Here is a 7,084-nt window from a genome sequence, read left to right as displayed (position 1 = left end):
CCCGTCAGCTCCAAATTCAAATGCATTTTATGGAGACTAATTTTTAATTCTTAAACAGGACCAGGTAGGACAAAAACAAAAATATCAATATGAAACCATAATGATATCCAAAAATTCACAGGCTTTAGGCCACTTGAATAGGATATAGAGAATAAATGAAGCTATCACAAAACCATGATTGGTAGCAGTTCAACTCCTTAGGTTGCAGACCAGACGAGAGAACAGGCAAAGGAGCCTTGATTGGGATAATACTGTAGGTGAGAAATGTTTACAAGAATGATTCAGGGCTTTCCAACCAATGCAGTCAGGATATGACTCATGACTATGTGACTTACTACAACCAATTTCCACTGAGCCCACACCCAGGAATGTTTCTGGATGTGAGGCTATCCCTCCCTGAACTGGCTAGGGGAGGGTTACTAATCACTTTCAAACAAAGTCAATGGTCAGAAGGAACTCAGTAGAGGATGAATCTGTGGACACTGACAATGAATTGAAGGTCAACACTGGTGGCATAAAGGACTACGAACAGCTGCTAATCCCAAGGTCTGCTGTTGAAACCCCTCAGCCACCCTGTAGGAGAAACCTAAAGCCATCTATCCACACAAAGATTTAAAGTCTCGGAAACCCCAAGTGGCAGTTCTAGTCTGTATTACAGGTTCAATATGAATCTGAGTCCATTCGATGGCAGCGAGTTTGGGGTTTTTTGGTTTGGCGTGCTGTTAAACCACTCTTATACAAGTCTGATGCTTAGCATTTAAGTTCTAATACAGTCATGACTTAGCCACTCTGACTCCGACTTCTCTATGTATATCTTCCTACTACCATTAGACAACCTTATTTCCTTGTTTTTTTAATTATTATTATTTTGTTTTGTTTTTTCATTCAAACTCTCTCAAAAAGAAACGATTAGTTCAATTACGTTTTTCTGTCTTTTGCTTGTTTTGTTTTTGTAGGAAGAAACACATCTATTAGACAATGTTTTTAAGCCAAGAGCCTCCATCCTTCCCAGAGAGCCCATTCAGAGTCGTAAATTTACACACCAATCTGGTCCAATTAATTTTGCTCAGTATATGAATCTTGCAGTAAATTGTGCCCAAGAATACCTTTGATTTTTATTCTTCAGAAGCAAAAGGCTGTGAGGTCTGAGGCGTTCATAAAGGCATAACCTCCCTTCTAGTGTGGCCCTGGTGTCATAAAGGGTCATGCCTTGGTTGAAACCACCGGCTGCTCCACAAGAGAAAGATAAGGATTCTACTCCTGTAAGAAGTGACAGTCTGGGGAAGCCCCAGTCAGTTCTACTCCGTCTCTTATGGTGTAAGTCAGCCTCAACTCAATGGCAGTGAGTGAGTGAGTGAGTGAGTGAGTGAGTGAGTGAGTGAGTAAGTGAGTGAGTGAGTGAGTACAGAACTCAGACGATCTTGAGAGAGTCAACTCATTAGATTGTGCACCATCTCCTGCCTTGCTGCTGATTATAGGCTAAGCAGTCAATATCATTGTTGTTAGTACACTCCAAATCACATGACCTGTGAACAACGGAAGGGAACACTGCCCAGTCCTGAGCCATCTGCACAGCTGTTGCCATGTTTGAGCTAATTGCTACAGCCACGGTGTCAATCCATCTTATTGAGAGTCTTCCTCTATTTTGATGACTTTTAAATGATCTTTAAAATAGCATTGATTTTTTTTACTGTATCTTTAAAAGAGTATTTATTTTTAAATTGTCATTTTCTCTATTATTTTGACAATTTTTTTAGTCCACAACTAGATGAGTTGGCACTAAACAGAAGGACATGGCACTAAAACTACCAAGGACACAAATGTTCATGGCATCAACACAAGTTTTGATGCAAATAAGTAACAAAAAATTTTACAAATGGTAAAAATCAAGATCAACAGAATTGCTGAGCCCCAAATAACTAAAATACTACTAAGTTCAAATAAATGACATTGTAAAATAGGATATATATATCCTATAAAATTATATATATATATAATTTTGTTGGGGCTTTTACAGCTCTTATAACATCAATTGTAGAAAACCTAGAAAAAGAGAGACCAAACAGTGCAGAATGTGGCCCATTCCATATTATTATCAGGACTCAGAGATTATGATCACGATCATTTCAGGATCAAGTACCACAAGGCAACAAAATAAGCAAATTACATGATATTTGTGATAGTGATAAAAACCAGAAACTTTCTCAGATGAATATATTCAATATTATAATACATGTTATGAGTAAGTACTATGTGAATGATATGGTTGATGAATATCTTAACTCCACATTGGAATCATCTGAAGAGCTTTGAAAAATTATGATGGTTGAACTTCAGTTTCAAGGAGATCTGCTATCACTGCTGTGAAACGAACCTTCCTAAAACAGCCCTAGCAGCATAATGCTTATAGTTTCTATTGTTAACTTTTCAAAAGGTTGAGGGTTTGAACCCACCCATTCTACAGGAGTTGTAGCAGTCAGCTTGTACAAAGATTTTACCATCTCTGAAACCCTATAGGAAAATTCTAGTCTGTCCTATACAGTAGTTAGGAGTGGCAATGGACTTTTTTGATTTGGCTTTATCCTAGGCATCTTTTTTTTTTTAAACTCCCAAGAGATTATGATATACACAGCACTCAATGAAGGTGAAGATTTGTATGAGCTAGAAGAATCTGTGAATATTTCAGGAGTTGGTAATATGTTAGTCTGGGGAGACTAGAGCAATAAATTCATGAAGACTCATATGTGAATACGAAAGAGGTTTATATACAAGAGCAAGTGAATATTGAGAAAACATCCCAGCCAGTCCATATCAAGTCCAGAAGTCCGAAATTAGACCATATGTCCGATATAAATCTGTAAAGTCCTCTTCAGACTCACAAAACACATGCAATGACACCGAATGCAGGAAGATCACAGGCCAGTGGGTGAAAATGTTTTGGATCCAGTGGTGTTGTAAGCATCTCAGTGATGTCAGGGGCCTCCACGTGGCTCCTCCAGTTCCCAGGGCATGGGGGCCCATCAGCGTCGTGCCGTGTATATTGTCAGTAGAGCTTCTCTCAGGGAATGAGCAGAGAGAGCAAGTGTCTCTTGCCTCCAAGAAGGAAATACAGGAATTCTGAGAATCCTCAGGGGAGGGCCAGGCCCACACAGAGACCTTATTGGCTATATTCTGATTGACAGTCAAGACTCCATGCCTACTCTTTTAATCCTCAAATTGACATCAGATTATGTAACCACCACAGACCACCCCTTGTCAATTTGACACTTTCACACAACTCTTTAGCCATATATACTTTTCAAACAAACAATAATAAAATAATTTCTGTACCTAATAGGCTCAAACTAAACTGCATACAATTCAATATGTTCCAAAGCCAAGTTTAAACATAATATTCTGTACGTGAACAACACAACGATATCCTATCCCTAGCAGCTGCAGTTGACACCTACACCTTAATCCTATGAATATTCCCCCACCTATGAAAGTTTGTAAGCCAGCCACTTCATGCCTTTGTCTGCCCCAAGGTCTTTAAAGATGTATGTATATGGATATAAAGGAGGAAAAAGATCTTTCTAAGACACGGGAAGTTTGAGCAACATCAGGCATGATAATATGGTCTATTGCATGACTAAGTGAGGTAGTCACAATGATTGAGCACATTTATGAGGAAGCATATGAAGTTAAAAAGTCCAGGATTTGGACTGTGAATAAACAAACCACTGGACCTGATGATGGAATCTGTGTTTGAATCACAGTACATGGGAAAAGGAAGGAGGGCTAGCGAATGTCTGGGAAGGAAAACCCGGAAGTGATTATATGACACTACATGAGCAAATGAAAGAATGAGAAAATTTAAACTTGCCACTGATTTGTAGATTATGTTTGTTTGGTTTTTCATGCCACATGATTTCTTAATTCTACTTGAGGTGGGAGACCCTAACATAGTAATTTAACATCTGTCTCTATACCTGCAGTAACTAATTAATTCTTAGTGGCAATATCACCATTGGCCAGTAGGTTCTACTCTCTGAAACAAAGAGTAGATGAAGCCTTCAATACTGAGGTGTCAGGAAATGAAAAATAAATTATAGTTATTTCCTATCTCTCATGTTCAATGAAAATGAGTAATATCTGTACTATACATCATGTACAAGGGCACTCGTATTCTGTCTTAAAACATTCTGTGTCATGTATAATTGAACTTCTCTTTGGGTGGCTTAGGGCCTAGGCACAATATCAAAAGACAGCAATCTTATCTTTATGAAAACCTTGAAATTGCGTGATATAGAGAAATAGCAATGGGTTTAAATCAGGTTCTCCCATCAAATAACTGTCTGGACTCTGAGCAAGTCAGTTAACCTTTTGGGTCTTCAATTTCCTCATCTGTGAAATCAGGAAAGTGACCTGAATGGTGCCTATCATTCTTTCTAGCTCTAAGATTTTTTTTAAAAAATCCATTTGCTTCCCTAAGCTCTTTCACTGAATGGCTAATGGTTCTGAAAATAAACATTTGTTGTCTTATGTAACTCACCTAACATTTTTATTTTATTGATTGATTTCCACATTTCCAAAGATCTCTGTTTCCTTCCTATTTAACTTGTCTACAGGCAACATACCCAATGGAAGGCAGAACAGATAAATTCAAAACTTACCAAGTGACTATTCAGTTAGGGGGCAGCTCTCATTATTTCAGTCTCTGCAATATATCCAACTTGTCATTGTCAAGAGGTCACAGATGTCCCCACAGAGCGTCCTCTCTAAGTTTGCTCAATGGTATCCCTATAGGTCCTTTCCCTGTCAAATGTTTACTGGGTTCCAAAAGTGTGTGTTTTTTTTTAATTCAAATAATAGGGATAGCTTGGTAGTGGTTGCCTGAATTGTCACGATAACAAAGTTAATGAGGCAGAAAATGGAACGGACTCACCACCCCCACAAAAAGTGCAGTGATCAATCAGAAATGTTAACCTTGACCACATGAAATGAGTGTGGCATTCCCATGAACTACCTGCTTGGCTGTGGGGCTATCAAATATTACTAAGGAAGGCTAGATGATACTGAGATAACAAACAAATACAAAATCAACAGCAAAGGTTTGTTTTTCACTCCAGATACATATTAGAAGACAATAGACATTTCATACTATTTTACACACTAGCCTTATACTGAAAGTACTGGGTAGAATGTCAAAGGGACGAGAAAGAGTTGGTAGCAAGTCTTAAAATCAGCCTTCAAGTACTCTACCTCAAAGTGATACACCTGTCTACCATTACACTGTAGTAACTAGAGTCTGTCCCGTGGCTCCCACATTCATGAAGGATACAGAGAGTACAATTCCATTATGTGCTTGTAGACCAAATCTAAACCCACTGCCATCAAGTTGATTCTGACGCATTGCGGTCTGCTATAGGAGATCTGAGGCTGTAAATACTTATGGGAGCAGACAGCCTCCTCTTGCTCCAGTAAAGCAGCTAATAGGTTTGAGCCACCCACCCAAGTGCAGTCAATGTTTACCCACATGTGGCACCAGGGATCCTTGGGAGGCAAAGAGCTATGACTAGTGAGAGAGCAGTATCAATTATTCCAAAATATTACCTTGTAGACAACAATTAGATATTACTCTCCTGGAGTTATAGAACATATTGGGTCACTAGAAGTCCTATTTTCACCTCTAGGCCATTAACTCTATATTAAATAAATAAATCTTAAAGAAATAAGGATCTTAGGTTCTATCCTTTTGAGAATACTGGGTGATTTTCTTTGTGCTCTCATGTAGATAACATGAACAGAGCAAAGTGAGGCCAGATGGTGATGGATTGGCTTCAACCAGCATCATAAAAAGAAAAGAAGCCTAAATTCCTAAACCACAACTGTAAGTGTATTATCCAATTTGTATACTTTTCTGTATACAGTGAATATCCACTTTAAATGCCTCTTTTTAAAATAAGGGAATGGAAAAATGCATTAGGAAAAAGACATACTACTTTTGTGCACGTAATTACTCTGCTATTCCACACAGCCAGTAAACCAAAGTTTTATTTTGTATTACAAAAAAGAAATGGCCAAACTTGACATTCTGAGTTGATTTGAAATACTGAATCCTGAACCCTGGGCCACTTTCTGTGTTAGACTAGGTTCTCCAGAAGAGCAAAACCAGTAGAACCCAATTGAGCGAGAAAGAAATTTATACCAAGAAAGTGGTTCATAACCAGTTTTCAGACAGTGACAACCAACATCCATTGCAGACACCCCTGAGGGATAATTCTCCATTGAACATCCGCAAACCATGGACCGGGGATGTGAAAAAGCCCTGCCCACAAACAGAGTGCACCAGGAAGTGAATTTTGCTGATATGAAACCAAACCAAACTCACTGTCCTTTCGTACATGCCAACCCATAGTCACCCTGCAGGACAGGGTAGAACTGCCGTGTGAGTTTCTGAGTCTATAACTCGTTATGGGAATAGAAAATTCAGTCTTTGTCCCACAGAACGTCTGGCGGTTTCAAACTGCTAACCTCACGGTTAGCAGCCAACTCGTAACCATTATGCCACCAGGATTCCTTTGGCAGATGCAGTTAGGTTAAAAGTTAACAACTTCTCATTTGTTTACCCTTTTAGCCCATTCTTAATTTGGTCTATTTTTATCATTTTCTTCTTTCTGTCGGATTATAAAAATAAAATGTAACCAATGTCACTGAACAAGTCATATAAAATTTTAAAAAGAAAAGTTTAAATCCATTGCCATCCTCATGTGCTTGACACAATGAAGGTCTGTATGAATTGTCGAAAGAGCTGTAAGAGCTCCCAATAAAATCATTTTTTTTAAAACCACACAAAAAATCCTAAATCTGGTGTGTAAAGTTTCACTGAAAACAAAATAAAATTGTACTAAAAAAAGTGGCTTGACTCACTGCCTCACTCTCACTCTCTCACTGTCTCTCTCACTGTCTCACTGCCTCACTCTCACTGCCTCACTCTCACTCTCTCACTGTCTCACTGCCTCACTCTCACTGCCTCACTCTCACTCTCTCACTGTCTCACTGCCTCACACTCACTGCCGCACTCTCACTCTCTCACTGTCTC

Source organism: Echinops telfairi, unplaced genomic scaffold, assembly GCF_000313985.2.
Source record: "Echinops telfairi isolate 266 unplaced genomic scaffold, ASM31398v2 ScPeMD7_18;HRSCAF=68, whole genome shotgun sequence".
NCBI lineage: Eukaryota > Metazoa > Chordata > Mammalia > Afrosoricida > Tenrecidae > Echinops > Echinops telfairi.
This window is presented reverse-complemented; position numbering follows the sequence as displayed.